Source organism: Zonotrichia albicollis, chromosome 1, assembly GCF_047830755.1.
Source record: "Zonotrichia albicollis isolate bZonAlb1 chromosome 1, bZonAlb1.hap1, whole genome shotgun sequence".
NCBI classification, from domain to species: Eukaryota; Metazoa; Chordata; class Aves; order Passeriformes; family Passerellidae; genus Zonotrichia; species Zonotrichia albicollis.
The window spans coordinates 46,090,454-46,109,287 of NC_133819.1; the positions used below are offsets into that span (position 1 = coordinate 46,090,454).

General features: G+C 40.5%; 1 protein-coding gene across 2 annotated transcripts in view; it reads left to right on the top strand.

Moving 5' to 3' along the window:
- The window catches only part of LARS2 (leucyl-tRNA synthetase 2, mitochondrial), a 125,029-nt gene that overhangs the window by 2,631 nt on the left and 103,564 nt on the right, over window positions 1–18,834 (top strand). Inside the window, exons 3-5 of one of the 2 annotated variants that reach the window (XM_074540209.1) lie at window positions 1,387–1,426; window positions 10,410–10,581; window positions 11,059–11,174. The gene's annotated coding sequence lies outside the window, so the exon portion shown is untranslated. Of the gene's footprint in view, window positions 1–1,386; window positions 1,427–10,388; window positions 10,582–11,058; window positions 11,175–18,834 lie in introns of those variants that run through there. The other variant, XM_074540214.1, reaches the window with a different exon arrangement.

An 18,834-nucleotide genomic window follows, 5' to 3' on the forward strand; every position in this document is an offset into this window, starting at 1 on the left:
CACGTGCATATTGCCTCTTGTCCTTTAACTGGGTAGCACTGAGGTACAACTCAGTGGATGTCACTACAGCACCTAGCACAAGGACAGCTAGTTTTGGGGGTGCCTGTGGGTGCTTCTGTAGCCCAAAAAAAACTCCATAGAGAAACAGCAGCAAGAGTCATGTGGGATTTCTCTCCCCAACAATTCCCAGAGGGTTCCTGTGCTTTTATGATTAAATGGAATAAATAATTCATTTGACACCATAGCCATTGCTCAGGATGAGCTCAGTGCTGATGGGGTGGGAGCATCACCACACAGGAGCAGTGTGAGTCTCCTTGGGTGCTGGAGCTCCTTCCGTGCAGCCAGAGGGGAGGGAAAGACAAAGTGAGCCTCAGGCACTGGAGCAACAATTCATACCTTTGTGGGGCAGGAGACTTTCTGCTGGACACCTGCACCCCACTTTGGGAGCTGGAGGCTCTGCAGAGTGGGGGGGGGCAGGCTCAGTATTCTTCTCTCCCCATCCTTTGCCTGAAGTCTGCCATAAAGGTGAAACTGAGCCTCATTTGTCAGGAAAGAATGAAATGATCCCTAAGGTTACCAAAGCACTCAGAGGCCCTTTGGGAAGAAAAGTGCTACGTAAATAGAAGCTGATTCCTACAGGTTATTAATAGATGTATCTGCAAAAGTAATGTGAAAACTACAAAGGAAGGATCATTCTGAATTAAATTACCATAATTTTTTTCATTGCTGCCTCTTTTCAGGAGACCTGGATTATACTGCCAACAATGACAGGTTTGAATAAGAGACAGGGTTTGTGTGGGCCAGAGGTGGGAACGGAGAAGGAGACTAATTATATCTTTTTTTAACCTTTGTATGCAGCTGGGCAGGATAAAAATGAATTATGCAATCAGCAGCTGAGCTGTTATCCCAGTGGAGGCTGAAAAATGTTTCCCAGGTCATCTAGAAACATGATCTAACCTGTCCCATTTCTTCTGGAACTAGCCACTTTACAAATCATTAAATAAAATTGGTGTTTTCTGCATGCTTCACCTAAAGGTCATGTAATTATCCTATGGACAAACCAAAACAGTTTTTTCTTACATGCTCTTACCTCAACAATGCAGAGGGTGAAGAGCAAGCACTGATGTGGTCTGGGAGAGCTAGAAGCAGCACGCTTCAGTGCACCTTTGGAACCCACGTTTAACAGACTGAAGATGATGGCACTGCATTTACAGTCACTCAGATGTATAATTTGAAGACTTTTGTGTGGCCCTTATTCCAATTTTAATGCATGCTTTGATGTGAAGCTTTGTTCAAAAGTGAGAAATGGATGGGAAGGTGTAGAGGAGCACTTAATGCCTGTAATATCAGCAAAGTAGCAGGTGTCTGACCAAACTTTCTTTGCAGGCAGAAATTATGGAGAAATGGAGGAATATGTTCCCATGAGGTAAGAACTCTCTTCTCTCTGCTCCTTGACTTTCCTGCCCAAAATTCCATGCAAACTACAATTTAATCTAACTGGTCTATTTCTGATATGCTGTAGCTTTACCACCTTAAAGGGGGTCTGGCATGAATTGGAGGATATCCCAAGCAAAGAATTTGACCCTCTGATCTTGAATTCTTGCAAACTCTATTCACACCATTTTGCAGCATCAAAACACTGGGTCTGTGCCCCACAACAAATTATAACTGTGTGAAACAAAGGACTTGTTATGAAAGATCTTTTATATGTTGCTCTGCAACACTTCAGCCTTATCAGACTTGAGCTCTGGAGGCTAAATGCAGTGTCTTTGAGAATCTGAACCCAAATTTTGCCACATTTTGTATCAGTTTTCCTAGTTCGAATTTGGTCCAGTATAATATTTATTAAGAGTGATCCAGGACACTAAAAGGCTTTAAGACTTGCAGCTTTACCAATTTACCAAATTGGTAAATTTGAATTCTTTAAATTCTTGAACCAAATTCAAGAATTTTGGCTACTTCTTTTTATTTACACTCTTTTTTCCCTGAAGGAAATAGCATCAATTATGGCTGTGTTTTGAAAAGAGAGTAAAGAATGTGATGCATTTTTTTTATTATTGACTTACAGAAAAGGGCAATATATCACAGAAATAGCTGTGCTTGATGGTGTAGAAAAGACTCTGATAGCTTAAATTTAACTTCCTGTGGATAACCTGATACCTCAAAGATGAGTTCATGCCATTTCTTTGTCTTAAGTAGTGTAAAAAAGAAAAAAATGAAGTGGAAATACTCTACTGAATAAGTTCAACAGAAATTCTATTCCTGGAAGCTTACATTTTACTGAACTGAGATTTTCCCCCATTCTTCCCTTATATAATTTGTGGCCTTTTTGGTATTTGCTGTCAAGACCCTGTGACTTTGCAACTATTTAAACTTTAAAATGCTAGGTAACACACTGCTACCTGAGTGACTGAATGCATCCTCGCTAAACTGCAAATAATGACCCAATTAAGCAGCAGCCTGTGCCAGTATGTGTCAAAAAGGCCAAGTCAGTTTTTGTACATCATCCCAGCGCAGCAGATCTGTTGATAATTTGGATATAGTTTATAACACCAATGCTTGTGTTAGCAATTTCCCAGTTCTAATATCACTGTTGCTTCTCCAGAGGTATCTGTCATTCACTTGTCATCCACCTGCTGACATGGCTTTCAGAAAAGAGCCTTTTCTGGAGCTCTCATCTGTACACACAAGCATCAATCACAGTGGGAAGCAGTCTACAGCACCCACATCTTCTGGATTTGGGCTCTAGGTCACACAGTTTGTGCCTTCCTTGCATGTTTAGTACAGTGAGATGAATATGAATAGAACTCCTGAGCTTGTGAAGATCCACCAATAATATAAATACCTATAGTTTATCTGTCAGGCCAAGCAAGTGAATATAATTCAGTGCTGCACTCTTTTATGACACCTCATGAGAAATGAGGTCAACATTTTAGTTCCTGTTTTCTAAACCCTCTTATTAGGCCGTTCTTGCTTCAAAATCAAGTTTGCAATGTTCTGTTGGATGTGGAACCAGTAAGCCTGAAGGGATGGGAGGGCTTGATAATGCAAATACATCCTCATGACATGAAGGGACTTGCAGGTGTGTGCTGCACATCTGTGGCCTCTAACACATTAATTCCCAGGCAAAGGAAGAACTCATGCAGTAAGCACTTATCACAAACGTAATCATGACTGCCCAAAAGGAGCAAATTTTATATAAGCAGAAGGAATCAATTTAGGCATCTTGAATGTCCTGGAATGTTATCAGCAATCCTGCCCCAGCAGAGAAGACTTGTGATGGTTTGCATGAGCTATGAAGAAGCAGATGATAGTAGCAAAGCAGCTTTAGGACAGAAATCTCTGGAAACATTTTGAGGAACTAAAGAATTGGAACAGCATTTGGCATTCAAGAAAGAAAGAAAGAAAGAAAGAAAGAAAGAAAGAAAGAAAGAAAGAGAAAGAAAGAAAGAAAGCAGCTGTTGCCTCACATACATTTATTTAATTTTTTCAGGGTCTTTTGGGTAGAAGTTTACTGTTGGGTCTATCAAAGCAGCATTCATGGTGCTGTCCATTTCCCATTCCCAGGCAGATGCTTTTATGTCCCAGAAATATCATCTCTATTCTAGATGAAGAAAATGATCCCCAAATAGACAAAAATTAACAAAATACATGACTTCAAGAGGAAGTTACACTGGAATTAAATCACTGGGTGCTCCTTCCAGCACAGGTGCTGCCTCCAAAACCAGCTCATTCATCCCGAAGCCTGGTGTTTTCTTTGCCAGCCTGTCTCAAAAGGATAGTTTACAATGCACATGGACACAAGGCCTTGACTCCAGCTGCAAATAGCACTGTGGAGGAGGGGAAGGCCATGTAGGTGGAGCTGGATGTACATGTGGGGAAGGGGAGGAATGCCTTGCAGCCTTGCCAACAGCCACCTGGTGATGTAGGGGCTGCTTGAGGACCAGCACCACTTCTGCCAGCACCTGGAACGCTTGCCATGGCTGACAGACAGTGGGTGCTCCTGGGTTTTTCAGCAGTGCTTTTTTTTTCCTGAATGGGAGGCACAATCCTGAATTTCTTCTAAAACTAAAAAATAAATATAACTCCATTTCACCATTCCAAATCAAGACAGAGAAAGCAGCACATAGTCTACGTGTGCACAGCTACCCTCTGAGGAGACAGACGTTTTCCTTTCTGGGCACCAACAGAGGCTTTGCACTTCAGCCATCTTCCCAGGCAGCATTTTTAATTAAAGTTGTAACTTATCTCAAGGAAGAATCCAGAAAATATCTGGATCTTTCTTCCTTTTGTCAATGCTCTCCCCTAGGCAAGGAGATAATGAACTAGTCACTTCAAAATAGTGCTCACCGTGAGCTAATTTATTTTGTTATATTATTGAGCTTGAGGGTTAGTACAGACTGCAGATTTCTCCCAGAAATGACAGAATATTCTGAGATGACTGATTTGAGACCTCAGTGGCTTTAGTTTTCTGCCTGCTTGAAGCTGTGCTCCTGCTGGAGAAACAAGCACAGTGAGTCACTGGGAAGGGCACTGCAGTAATGGATTGCATGAGGGGCACACACACACACACAGACATGAGGTCTCCCACAGGGGATGTGTTGGTCCATGAGATGACAAGAGTCACAGCCCTGCAGCTGGGACGTGTTTTTGCAAGGCTCCTAGGGGCGTGAAGCCCCACCAACAAGCACCCTGTGCACAAGGAGCAGTGCTGCTGCATTTCTCTCAGCCCACAATGCCAGAGAAGCCAATCTGGACATGCAGTACAGGGGATCACAAAAGTAGGGAAAGGCTGTGCAACTTTCAGCTTATAGAGACACCTGAGCCTTCAGCAGAGAAGGGGGAACACATTGCATGAGGACTGATAATTCTGGAGCAAAAAAATGAGATAGAAATAATATATTGTAAAATGAAGATTGTGGCCTCATTGCAGATCTGGTTGCTTGAAAATTATTCTTACAGATGAGCTAAACAGAAATCTTTTTTGTTAGAAAATTCATCTAAAGTCTAGCTCCACTCACCTCACTTTTAGCTCCAGATTTACAGACAGCAGGGTACCTTTCAACTTATTGGAGTCTAGCATCAGTTGAGGCTAGCAGAAATTTTTTACAAAACATTTCAAGGGAAGAAAATCTTTTAAGGAAGGCTTGTGCCATTTTTGCCAACCAGATTTTTTTTGTGTGTCACTCTAAAGTATGTGAAAGGCAAACAGTGAGAGTAAACAGCAGGTATCATTTCTGATCAATTCGCTTCCATTATTTAGACTTTGGCACTTGTGGAGCTGAAACTTCAAGTAAAGCTCATAATGGGATGGAATCAAAGACATAAAAATGCCTGTAGGAATCTCAAGAACTAAGTGGCTTTGTGAAGTGTATTTTTGGTCTTGGAATATGGGAAGAGTTTGTGAAACCTAACACAGTCTTTACTGAGCTAATATTGATGTCCAACCTCCTAATGAATTCAGGTTCTCATTTCCATCCACTGACATATTTAGACCCTTTCCTAAACTTTACTCCCTTTCTTCAGAGGAGGAAACAAATGCCTATCTACTGCTGGACACACCTGTTTATATCCCATCAGAACCAGACACAAAGAGATAATCTAATTCTTTATTTAGATTTATGTAATCTAATGCCTATATTTGTGTGTTTCTTGATAGACTTATCTAGATTTTCCTACATAGTGATTCTCCTGTGGTATATTTATATCAGATTATCCTGTTGTATATTTATATCACCCTGTAGAGTTTCCATTACAAACTAAATATTCAACCTTGAGCAGTTACAGTAACTGCACAGGACCTGGAAAGGAAGTCTCTCTATTTATAGTTTAATAAATCAGAAAACTACATGGTAACACTTGTTGTAACTCAACAGTGGATTTTTCAAAATGTAAACAGAAACCAGAGGAATCAAATCTAAAATAACATTGATTTTAGTTGAAGGGAAAATACATAAGGATGAGGAAATCAATGAAAACCTGCCTGTTCACTGTAGGTAACTTAATTTTTGAAAAAAAAAATCCATATAAAAATTGTATTACATTATTTTTCTGAGTGGAGTATCATACTAATTATTGTCCTTTGTTATTCAGTAGTGGTGATGTTAATGCAAGTTCTCTGGCTGTCTTCATAGTTCAGCAGCGTGTTTAGTACATCACTACAAGTGCTCCAGGTTTGGCTCAGGGATGTTTTCCAAACAGGGTCATTACTCTTGGGTATCAGGATGCTGTCAGCTGTACAGTGAGCTCCCAGTCTTTGTCCTGTGCCCATATCTGCCCACAGCTCTGGGCAGATGCTCAGATTTCTTGGTTTCAGCAGTGCTGCCTGAGAACAGCCTTGGTGCTGCTCGTGGCTGTCTGGAGACTGAGAGCTGCCCAGCACCTGGAAATACCAGTATACCAGTTTGCCTGTGCCCTGCTCTGCTTTGTCAGCTCTCTTTAATCTGCCTGTGGCTGTTGGTTCATATTCATCCATAAAAGCAAGTTGACCCCACCAGAATTATTTTCTGAAGCAGGTGAGGGAGCATTCACAAGCATTCCCTTCCTCTGGCAGAGCTGAAGCAGTGGCAACCAATACAAATGGAGTGACAGGCAGCTGGAATGGTACAGCTGTTTGCAAAGTGATTTTCTGTGGATATATATGTGCATATTAAGGTATGTACATTTTATGATCTGATCATTTCTCCTTCAGAAGAAAAATGGTTCACAGTCTGCAGGGAGTGGACTCACCTCTGTTATCTACTAAAAGGGCTTTTTCTGCCACAGTCAGTGAAAAACAATGTCCCTTTCTTTAAAGAAAAGCTCCTTGAAGCCAGTCCACCACAACTTTGCAGAAGGTTAAGGAGCTTATTCTGTTTCTTCAACCCAAAACAAAGACTTCCTTGAATGAATCACCCCACATCCCAATGTTGTTCTTACGGGATATCTGAAGAATGAAAGAGGATTGAGTTTTTATTTTTAACATACCCATTTCCTTTGACTGCTCTGTGAGTTGAAAAACCTTAATTTGTGATTTCAGTGCTGTAGGGTAACCAGTTTCCTAAAATTCTCTAAAGGCAAGAGATTTGCAGTCATACCTTATTACATGTTTATAACTATACTCCAGAAAACTGGCATGACCCAGAAATATTTGCCAATATTTAAGGGGATTTGCTGAACATCAAATGGATCTCTCTTGCCATTTAGTAATGATTTCTTTTCATTCCAGATACTGCTTTTTATCTTGCTTCTTTTAATAAGACATCTCTTCCCATGTTCACCTCTTCTGTAGTATGCATAAACACTTACTTACTTTCAGTATTACTGATTACTGAATGATTAAATTACTAAGTTGGATGGATTCAGTAATAACTCGTTGTACCATCAGATTAAGTCCTGCTTTTCCTTCCATACTCCATTCTAAGAGTACATGGTATACTTATTTTTGGCAGTACACTGAAGCCTAAGTCAGTGTTACTTAATTTATAACCTATCCTTGATATATGCTGGTCTGTTAAACAAAGGAATGTGTTCATAACCTCTTCCATAGACAAATTATAGCACAATTTGAATGTCTGCATTTGAAAAATTCCTTTGCTGTAGCCCACGTAGGACATTCAGTTCCTCTGATCACACTCCCATGTGAGATCTGGGTAGCTGTGCTGCGATGGTAAATCCTGTGCTTGCTTTATGGAATAAGCTCGATTTTTAACTTTGACAAATGAAAAGTGAAAATTTTTTCCTGTGCTTACAATACTTATCTTTGGCTTGCAAAAGAAGAAACAACCAAGAAATGATAAAAGCAGGAAAAACTGCTGGATTCCAAAGGTATTACTGCCAAGAACCTAAATACATAAAACACAGACAATGAATAGCCAAGGACATCTTTTTTGTAACTTGCATCACTTCAAATTATTTCAAGTATCTTTATTTTTGTATTATTAGGAGCTTGGTTCTGTAAAATATTGTGAGATGAAAATATTGTTTCTACCAAATAACTATAGGACATATATAATTGCCTAAAAAATCTTATTATTTTGATGAAAATGTGCAATAGCCCTAACTACATATTGAGACGTGTAAGTTCTTATCATATATAGAAAGAAACTTAACTTTTGCTAGGAGATGGGGTATTTAATTCTATTTCCAATCCTTTCCAACAAAGAGATATTTTCTCATTCAGTGCAGGCATGTACAAACAGCATAATTTGGACTGATAGCTATTTGCACATTTGGTTAAAAACACCTTGGGGGGAAGAAAAAAGAAAGCAGGGGTGAGGAAATGCAGAGAACAAGAGCAAAGAGTCCTGCAATTCCAGAGAAAAGGGAAGTCAATTCTTTGAGGATTGCAGAAAGCTGAAGAAGGAATAGGAAGAATCCCCAGATGGGGTAAAGAGAAGTTCTTACAAGACACAAAGCAAAATTTCAAATGTTAGCAATTACTTTCAAGGTGTTATCAGCCATCGCTGGTGTGTTGTCATGGGGAGAAAAAGGCGTTGCAGCATCAAAGGAAACAAGGAATCTAATGAAGAAAGAAATTAAAGGAGTAATTTGCATCTATTTGGTGGAACAATCTTCAGAGGCACTTTTGTTAATTAGAAGGTTTGAGCTGCACATATTAGAGTACTGAGAGGCTGGTGGAAGTCTCCAGACATGTTTCAAGGCAGAAATTTGTATGGTCACGGAACATTGCTGGAGCATCACAATTTATCAGTGAATTGAGTTGTTTTTTCCTTCATCACTTAAAATTTGACAGTCAGAAGGGAAAATGACCAGCTGCTTGCAGGAGCCTGTCTCTCTGAGCACACATAACACTTAAAAGCTCATCTTTTCTTCCAGAGCTTTTGATACTCCCTCTATCCACTGGGGTGTGACTATGAGTGTCCCTAGTCTTAATTGTGATCATTTGTTCTTCTTGTGTTGTGGGTTTTATTAATTTCTTATTATGGTTTTGTGAGTTTTTAGAGGTCTACCTATCTGTTTGGAAAAAAGTAAATAAATAAAATATACATAAAGGGAGAAAGGGACTGAATCCCTGCTCCACTAAAACTAATGAAGACAGAACAGCAATCAAATTTAGCATACTTTCTGGTAGAGTTCAAGGCTTCAGATGTTAATCAGGTAGACTTTTTTTTATCATTAGTATCTAAAACTTTAAATTATGGAAGCTGAGTTCTTAAATCCATATATATTTTAGGAATCAAGAAAAAGTCTTGATTTATCTAGACTTCTTTAGATATAACAGATTTGAATAAAACTGAATTTGTTATTCTACAGACTTTTTTGCCACAAACATAGGACTTTTCATCCTTTGTACAGGAACTCTCTCAGTCTGAATGCTTTTTCCTTCCTTTCTACCTCTTATTTCCTTCATCTGGGACTTTCTCTGGTCCTCACATTCTCCATTCCCTGGCTGTGTCTCCTGCTTCAGAGTGTACCATGTCCCTGCCCCTTTACTGTGCACCCAGCTCTGTTCCTTTGGTAGATAATTGCCTGCAACCCTTTCACCCAAAACCAATTGCTTCCCATCCAGTCTCACATCCTTGCTGGAGTTATATTGATTGAGAGCCTAAAATTATCCATGAGATCAACTCCACTGACATAAATACAGGGGATTTAACTCTATGTTTTCCTTTCTAATATGATTTTTTAAAATTTCAGTCTTATGTATGTTTTCAAAACATATTGTCATTGAAAAGTATGAAAGCAAAAGCTCATTCATTCCCTTTGAGTAAATACCTATTCATTGCATCCAGCAGCTGTTGCAAATATAAAAATCTTTTTCTGAAATCAAAACAAACACACTGCTTTCAGAGCTTACTTGCTTTCCCCTCATTACCGATCTTTTGCTGTAACCATGGATCTCTCTGTAATGACGTGTTTTGTGTGTACTAAACTTTGTATTGATGAAAAAGCACTGACCAAACTTGCCTGGAAATCTCAGATGAAGACTACTTAAAGGATGTGGCTGAAACAAAAAGGTGTTTCTACCGTTCCATAAATAAATCCTCCTAAGTGTAAATTGTGACTGTTCCTCTCTCCATCTGAACAATTCAGGTTTTTCAGAGAGCTGCTTTTATGTAAGATTAGAGAGCTGTCTCCATGACATGATGCTCTGCTCCTCTTCACCATTAGCTGGGCGTTAGTTGTTCTGGCTGTAAATAGACAGGCACAGATGGTACCACGACTCTCCGAGCCTCCACACATCTTGCACTGCAAGGATTTTTGTTATTCTTGCTATGTCTCTAGCAGCTCCTACTCTTTCCTAACAGTTTGTTGAGAAGAAAAATGGAAGGCTAAAGAACAATCAGTCCCTTCTCTCTCTGAAGTCTTTAGATAGGACAGCACCATTCATTTTTACTTTTTGTCTTTGCTAGGGGAAACCAGCCATGGGCACATCAATGAAGCAAAATTTCTGCCATCTTCTTTAGGTGAAGTCGGTCATTCCCAGGACAGCTGAGATGCCTGAGACAGCCTAGATGCCCCCAAAGCATTAAATTGTGAGACTCAAGTGGTACATCCTCCCTCTGATCACCACAGTTAAAGCACCATGACGGATGAAAGAGAAGCTGGTATCTCAAAAGACTGGAATAGCTTTTGCAGGTAAACCAGCTGGGACAATGCTGAATTGAGAGAAAGCATGGATAAGAGGGATGTGACAGATTCATATTACCTGCTCCTCATGTCCGCCATGGAGAAGGTAAAATGACCCTTTTTCATAGGTCATAAAACAGAAGAACAAGATGTTAACTTAACAGAAGAACAAGATGTTAACTTAAAGGCAACAAATTTGAAATCTAATAAAAGGAAGTCAGTTTTATTGAAAGTACAGTTAACCTGATGCAAAAACTATTGAAACCAAGAACTTAGTGAAGCTATAATAAGGATTAGATGTTTCTATATATTGATAAAATATCAATTTAATATTTTCTCAGTCCCATCTCATGTAAGGTTTTAATCTTCTGTGTCTCTAGAAAACTCAATTTACTAACAAAAAGATAAGAAGTAATTTTCCTTTCTATGAGCAGGCAAATCTCCTATTTGTTTACTACCTGTTTTTTTGTCATCTTTCCTCTACAGTCTTGTGAAATGGAAGAATCAGTGATGTGGTAATGGGTGGACCATTCAGCTGCTCCTTGACAGCTGCTCCTGCATTTTCACCTATGAAGCTACTAACAAGAAGAAAACTGATAAAGGTTAGTCAGTGTGTTCATAAATGGCTCATCTCATCCCTGGGCCTCATATTTTTTGTTTAAATCTGTGTAACATATTTTGGGGGACTAAGATTTTTCAGATATGCTAATACCACTGCAGTAGACAGAGGAGTAACAGCTGTAGATGGAGAGTAAATTTCTCTTTTCCCACCCTCCTTCCTCTAAAGAAAGACATTGAAATAGCAGCAATGCAGCTGTGAGCTTGGTGTGGTGAAATACAGACCCAATCCACTGGGTTTCATGGCCAGGGGATGGTTTGCTCCCTCTTCATGCACCTCTTTGATATGACTGCAAACTCATCCACTCTGTAATGATACAGAGTTTATACATATAGTTTATATATGTATATATATAGTTTATACTATAGTTTATATATACATATAGTTTATATATACATATATAAAGATATAGTTTATCTTTATCCAGGTACTGTGGCAAGACAAAAAAGCCCTCCTTTCACAGGTAGGCACACCCATGCGCACCAGCCATGCTCTCTGGCTGGTCCCCAGGGACCTGTGGGCAAGCAGGAGTGGTGTCAGAGCCTGGAACACCACACACAGGGCTCCTCTTACCTGCTGCTCTGCCCTGCTCAAGGCAGTTTATCTACATCTGTATTTAGCACCCCATCAAACCCTATCTTAGTCAAGACAACAATATCCTCCTTGCTTGCAGGAGAGGAGAGTGTGATGAAAATACTGAGAGAAGGAACATCACAGCTCAGCTCTTTTTAATGAAGGATTTTCTGAGAACAGTCCATCAAAAGGGCTAGACACCTAAGTGATAGATGAGTTTCCTAGAATTTCAGTGTTTCAACAAGAAAAGGAAAAAGCACCTTAATATTGAATAGAAACTGTGACTGTCATGTGGAAATAAATCTATGACAATCTGCAGAGGAAGCAGTAGAAGGCATGAAAAGCCTGATGAGATTATAAATAATATCATCTATTGTGTTACACCATTCTCACGCAATTTGTGTTTCCTCAGTTACTCAGTATAGACTGCTATCAGTTCACCCCTTATCTGCTGCAGACTTTTGCAATCTCGTGGCTCCCCCACAAACGAGACAACTTGGATACTGACATGTAGAAATAGGAGGTGTCTCATAGCGGATTTGCCAGTGTAAGTGGCAAATCTGGGTGAAATCCTGACTGTGTGAATGGCTCAGGATATGTCAGCATGTGTTGGAAAAGGCAAGCAGAGTTACAGTTCTTTGAAAATGTGAAGACAAATAAATATATAATTCACTTGATGGAGTCACCAAGTGGTGATGACTTTGAAGTCTGTGGAGCAGTTTTCCTGGTAGCTGGCTCGCTCAGGCTTTTCTGTGTTCTTTATCCTGGAGACTGTGCAGGCATTCCCAGGGAAGCTTGCAGATGTCCTGCTGCAGAATGCAGGATATGGTCGATTCATCCGTGCTTGGTGCCTTCCTATTAAAACCATCTGCCTTCCTAGAACATGTGCACTAACTGGACACGTGCAATTAGGATCAATACAGAACTGCAAAGGGAAATTTATGGGCATCAGCATCAAGCGCCACCTAAAAGCAACGCTCACAGATCTGTGAGACACTCATGTGCTCTCTTGCTTGGCTGTCTGTCTCACCAGCATGCCCCAGCTTGCCATTCAGAGTTGGCCAAAAAGCCTGGCATCCACCATGCAGCACCACAACAGGGTGAGCCCCCAAGGTGTGCTTTGGAAGCTGCTATGGGGGTCTTTAATAATATTCCTGAATTTTTTTCTGATTTCTACCAACTGAACACCGTGTTCTGACAATGAATAGAGCAGTTAGAGCCAGGTCCACGTCTGCCACTTAAACCCTAATGCTTTGGAGCTGAAGCAAGCTGCTTGCAGGAGTTGCTAGGTAACTGTAACCTGCTCACAGCTCATGAGAGCCAGTGAGATGCTTCTGATGATGCCATGATTCAGATTTGTATTTCGTCTCTTTTTTAAAAGAGTTTTCTGTCCATTTCTACAAGAACAGGTGCATAGGGAAGCTCTTCAGTGAGGCACAACTACTCTGGCCCAGCATGCTTATACAGCTTAATTTCACTCTTGCAAACACCATAATAAAGCAATATTGACCATGGCTTCTCAAAGTGTGATTTTAGGGGAGAACTTACAGCTTCAGACCTCTTTTATCTTCTAGACACCAATTCAGCAGAAATACAGATATCTTCATTGGCTATTTTGCAGCCTGCATGTGAACAAAATGATGGCTTACTTTCTACTATTGGAAGGACAGAATAGGAGTTTTGTGATTATGCTTTTCAAGAACACAAAAATCCAAGTATTAGGTGCCAGATATGGGCTAAAGCTGGGAGTTATGGTCCTTCCAATACTAACTACATGCCTAACTATAATATTTATTACAAGGAGAGTCTAGTTATGGCAATATGTGACATGACAAGTGTGTGTAGCACATCATTGACAAGGCAGATGGGAAAAGCTTCTCCACCACAATGCCTTGAACATGTTGTGGTGAGTATAGGGTTGATGAAGAGGAAACCCCAGAACTGTGAGAGATCTAAGCCAGGACTTCAGAGACTTCAGCCCCAAACCTGGGGTGAACAAAGACTGCAAAGTGCATGTGCTTCCTCATTCCTAAACCAAGAGTGGATGCACTCCTACATCATGGGGAGTCTGAAGGCTTTTTAGCAGCTCTCTGCCCATATGGGAAGTCAGGATACGAAGACTGATCATGTGTGCGTGTGTTTGACACCCACTGGGGCTCTCCAGATGCATTTCTTTTTTCTCCTGGTTTCTTCCCCCAGCCTATCAGTGAGAAACCTGTGTTTCTTCTTGAAACACATCCTCTGCTTGGAGATCCCCTTGGGTTGGAAAGTGTTCTGTAATCTCTGAACAGGCCAGTTTGCCAGGAGCATCAAACTGAAGCAGTAGCTGGTGCAAGCAAGGAGAAATCAAACCCTTTCTTTCCTGTCCTCTGCTTGTAACACTCATGCATCCTCTGTGAGCCACTGCCTTCATCCCTGACACTCCTAACTCTATTGGTTTTTCTTTCCCTGTTTGCCTGTCTGATTTGATCTTCTTTCTCCTTATTTCTGTCTCTTGCTGTCGTTCTCCCCATGTGTGCTGCTCTTCCCCACGTGTGTGAATCCCTAATCAGTGCAGAGCTCGGGTCCCAGGCATGTGCTGTGCCAGGCTGCTGCGACAATTAGCTAACATTTGGAGAGTGCTATGTCTCCAGCACGCTATTTTAAGATCCGCAGCCTTGATCACATTTACGGGTCTACCTGGCAGAAAAGGAACTGAGACAGAGCATACAGCTGACATTCCCTAGGCTCTGGATGAGTGCCAGTGTTAAATGTACTGTTTAGCACAGGGAGGACCATTTTCTGCACAGAGAGGTCTGGCAGGCACTCATTAGGACAGGCAGGGTCCAGTGGGAAGGATGATATATCTCACTGTCAGCAAGTGCCCTGGTATCTTCACCCATCCAGGGTGATCAGACAAGAACCCCCCTCCCTCACAGATGAACAACAGGAACCTATTCTTTGTGTCACTTCCACAGAAATCACTGGGATTATTTGCATAAATATGCATTTTTCTCCCCTGCTTCATGGTATGATACCTCTCCTTAAATATAATACATTTATTGTCATGGCAAAAGAACAGAGCAGGAGCTGCCAGTCCTCCAGTAACCGTCTTGTTCTTCCACCTGCAATTTTTTAACTAGTTGAAAGTGTTAAGTAAATGGGAACTATTAAAATTGCTGATCCCATTGGGAGACTTTTCATGTATATTTCACATACTGATACATTCTGCTAGACCTAATTTATGACCAAGAGTCTATGAAGAATTAAGTGATTGAGATTCCTCATTCTTCACGTTTTCATTTTGTTTTCTGCTTGATACTCTGTGTATTCTGATGTTCAAACCAGAGATTAACACTCACTTCACAAAGCTTCCTGGCATTTTATAGAAAGTACCCAAGGTTTTTGTACAGCTGCCCAGTAATGGCAGAGCAGAGGGCTCCAGGGCTTAACAGAAATGATCAAATATGTAACTTGAGGCATGTCAGTTTGCATATCATTAAAACTTGGAACTAAAGATTTTATGATTTTCAGAAGTGATGTAAATGAAGATGAATGCAAGAACTGAGGCAAAATGAGGATTAAAGTACAACCTTCTCCTAATTACCCAACATAATCCTGTCATTAATAGATGGCTTAAGTGCCAGGTTAAAAGATGTCAATTACCTAGAAAACTGGTAACCATCAATTGAGTTGTCTAAAAAACCAGCACTTTCCAGTAACACAGTGTAATATTTATGAGTTATGACTAGCAGTGATGCTTTCTCGAGGCAGATGGTCAGACTATACATAAAATAAATCAGACAGCAGTACTTCAGGAAGGTGTCATTAAAGTCCCCCTTTAAAATCTCACAACTTTTCAATGCAATAATTTTGAGGAATGAAGTTTTTCAGTGCTTCGTTCCCTCCCAAAGATGATTCCTTTTAGATGTTCATAATCATTCTAGCTTCCTAGCTACATTTAAAGAACACATTATATAAGCACACTCTTTTGTATGATTAACAGAAGTATGTGCTGCTGAAAAAGTATGGTGATACAGGATAAGGGGCAGATTTAACGGGGTACATAAATGTTGTGGGCCAACAATAAATGCTTCACTGATAATGGCAACCTGAGACATCCACAGGGGAAAAACATTTTTTCTGAAGACCATTTTTTATGCTATTTTGTTTTGAATAATCTGATTTTTCCAAATAAGAGACATGTTAGGAAATGTTCATTAAAACACCACAGAAATTTTAAGCAGTGTTTGAGTACCCTTTCTTGGGATTAAAGTATTGAAATATTTCTCCCACGGTTTGTATTCTGTTCTCATCTCAGTGTTCAGAGACAGCTTGCAGAAACAGTTATAATTTATTATGCTCTAAAGAAAACAGCTTACCCAGATGAAGACATATTAAGATCAGCTGGTCTTTAATAGTTCAATTTGCGTTTGCATTGTGAAAGTTAGTTACATTTTTGTTTTTTAGGAAAAACCATGGTTGTCCTGGCTCATCAGGCATGGTTTTCAGCATTTTTGTGGCAGCTGTCCCCCAGTGCTGAGGACTCAAATCAGACCTCCTTAGGCATGGAGCAGTTCAGCCCTGTTCTGGTCACTTACGACAAGGAGACTGGAAGCATGAAAAAGATGCTTCTGCCCAGCCTGCATGGATACTTTACACTTCCAGAAGAATGATTCTGTGTGATTAAAACAAAAGTAGGTGCCCTTTATACCAGCTCCAAAGGTTGTTCATGGCTGTTCATTCAATAGCAAAGCTCTTCCAAACAAAGCTTTTCCAAAGAGGCAGCTGTCCCCCAACATCAATCCCTGCTGAAAAGCAGTGGCAACTCGGAGATCTCCCTGAAGATTCCAGCAGCCACTGCTCAGGGCTGAGGCTTGCACTGCCAAGCTCCCTCCACAAAGACAGGATGGGCATCACACTGCTGCCACTGCTCCTCCAGGCAAGTGCCACTGCTGAAGGTGCCTACTGCCTCTGAGGAAATGATCATCAGTTGCATTTTATTTTTATACCCTGAACTCCCATCTTTACACTGATAAGGGAACAGCTGCCTCTAATCTCTCTTCTAAACCCTGAGCCTGGTATGGCAACCTCTTGGGCATCATGGATGCTGTCCTTAAGTCACCAGTGAGACGAAATGCCAGCTATTATCCTATGGCAACTATGGGTGACATTAGCTGTGGGTGTTTTTTGCTGCCTGCCTAATTTTCTCAGTAGCAGTTGGGTCACAAGAGTCAGAGAAAAACTCTGCAATCACTTCTCTTGCTAAAGGATTCTGAGATTCACTGACCAGCATGCAGAGAGTTGTTTGGGGCTGCTTTGGCATTAAAGGTTTCATTTCCAGAGATTGTCACACCATGATGCAAAATGCCAGAAAAATTTGAGCACAGATGATTAATGCATAGTAAGGTAACCCATGGACTAGCTGAGCTGCTGCTCCTCCAGAAGGGCTGCCTTGTAATAAGACATTTAGATAAGAGCAGTGAGACACTGTGGTCTTGGAGGTGCCATGGTCTGAGTTCACCATGGCCATAAGAAATGCGAAGGGACCCTTTCTCATCAGGATAAGCAAAATGCACTTTTCCCACTATGGGTGAGATTCAGCAAAGACAGCAGAGGTGAGGCTGTGAGAAGCTGTTCTGCTCTGTAGATCTGGTCCTGCAAAGAAAATAGTCTCCATACACATCACCCTCCTGGTATAATCACCTTTTGGAAAGTAAAGAGGGGACCTGCATCTCAAGTGATTGTAAAAATGTAAAAACAGATCTATCATGTAGAAGGTCCTCCTCTATATATTGGGGAAAAGCTAAACACAGGTAAAAGAAAAATTATTTCCATCTTCCCTGAGATTGGTAGGTAAGTATTAAAAGGCATTCTTTCTTCTTTAACTAATTTTTGCTAAAAGAGAGGAATTCTAAAATCTTGCCCACCACATACTTTTTTTTTTGGGTCAGTGGAAGCAGTGGTGATTGAATCAATGCCTGTAAAAGAGATGGGGAAATGTATAGAGCAAGTGAGGTACAAGAAACTGGGAAGAGATAATTTTCTCTTTTTGTCATGATAACGAGTTTTATAAAGGGCTCTGCAGTTGGTGTTTGTAGCCAGATAAGATTTTATACATATTCTTTCTGATGGTGATGAATTGCATGGTCAGAAGAGATCCTTTTCCATATGCACAATACAGAAGTCTTGGAAGGAATATTTTGGTTAAAATTCCTGGAGTAGTACTAAAGCTGCAAGCTGGCAGCATTTTTTCAGAGCTAGTGGTTTGTTGAATTAATATTCCTCTTCCAGGAAAGCCTGTGTGCTGAACAAAGACCAGGCACTCTTTGTGTTCCTGGCTATGGACTGGGTTTATTCAGATATGGAGGGGTCATTCTCATGAGTCTCTTTGCCCACCCTTCACCCCACAGAAGATACAGTATATTAAAATGTGAGATATCTAAGTGATAGCAAACATCAAGAAGAGAGATTCATGCTTAGAAAATAAATTCTTCTCATGACTTAGATTCACCAGCCTTCTAGTCTGAGTCTACAGCCAGTTTGCTGCTGGTGCTCAGCAGTTCATTTGAAGATGGTTCTGTTATGTGAACAAATATGTGCACAGATATATGCAGGGAGACATCTACAAACATGTGCAATTCACTGTAGTGACAGAGGATATAATTCAAATGACATGAGGGATGTTGAAATTATTTTGCACAGAAAAACACCATAACTTCAGCCTCATAAAATTCCTACACATTTCACATGGCCTCACTTGTTGTTTAGTAACTCACAATATGAACCCTTTTAAGAAGTTATAAAGAAGCTATTTATCTCCTTTATCAGAGTAGGTAACAGAAATTAAAGCAGCTTCCATCCCTGCCTAAGCAGGGCACCAGTCCATTCCTGGCAGCATAACCCTGAGATTCCTAATTTTCCTCAGGGCCATGCTCCAGTGATTCATCCACAGTGTTCAGTCCATCCTACCTCCCTTCTCTCCCAGAGTCATTAGCCATTCTGCTCTATTGTAGGCACAAAGGAGCTTTCCACCCACCTACACTAAACCTAAAAAAAGCTAACAAAGCCTTTGGGCCATGTATTTTCTG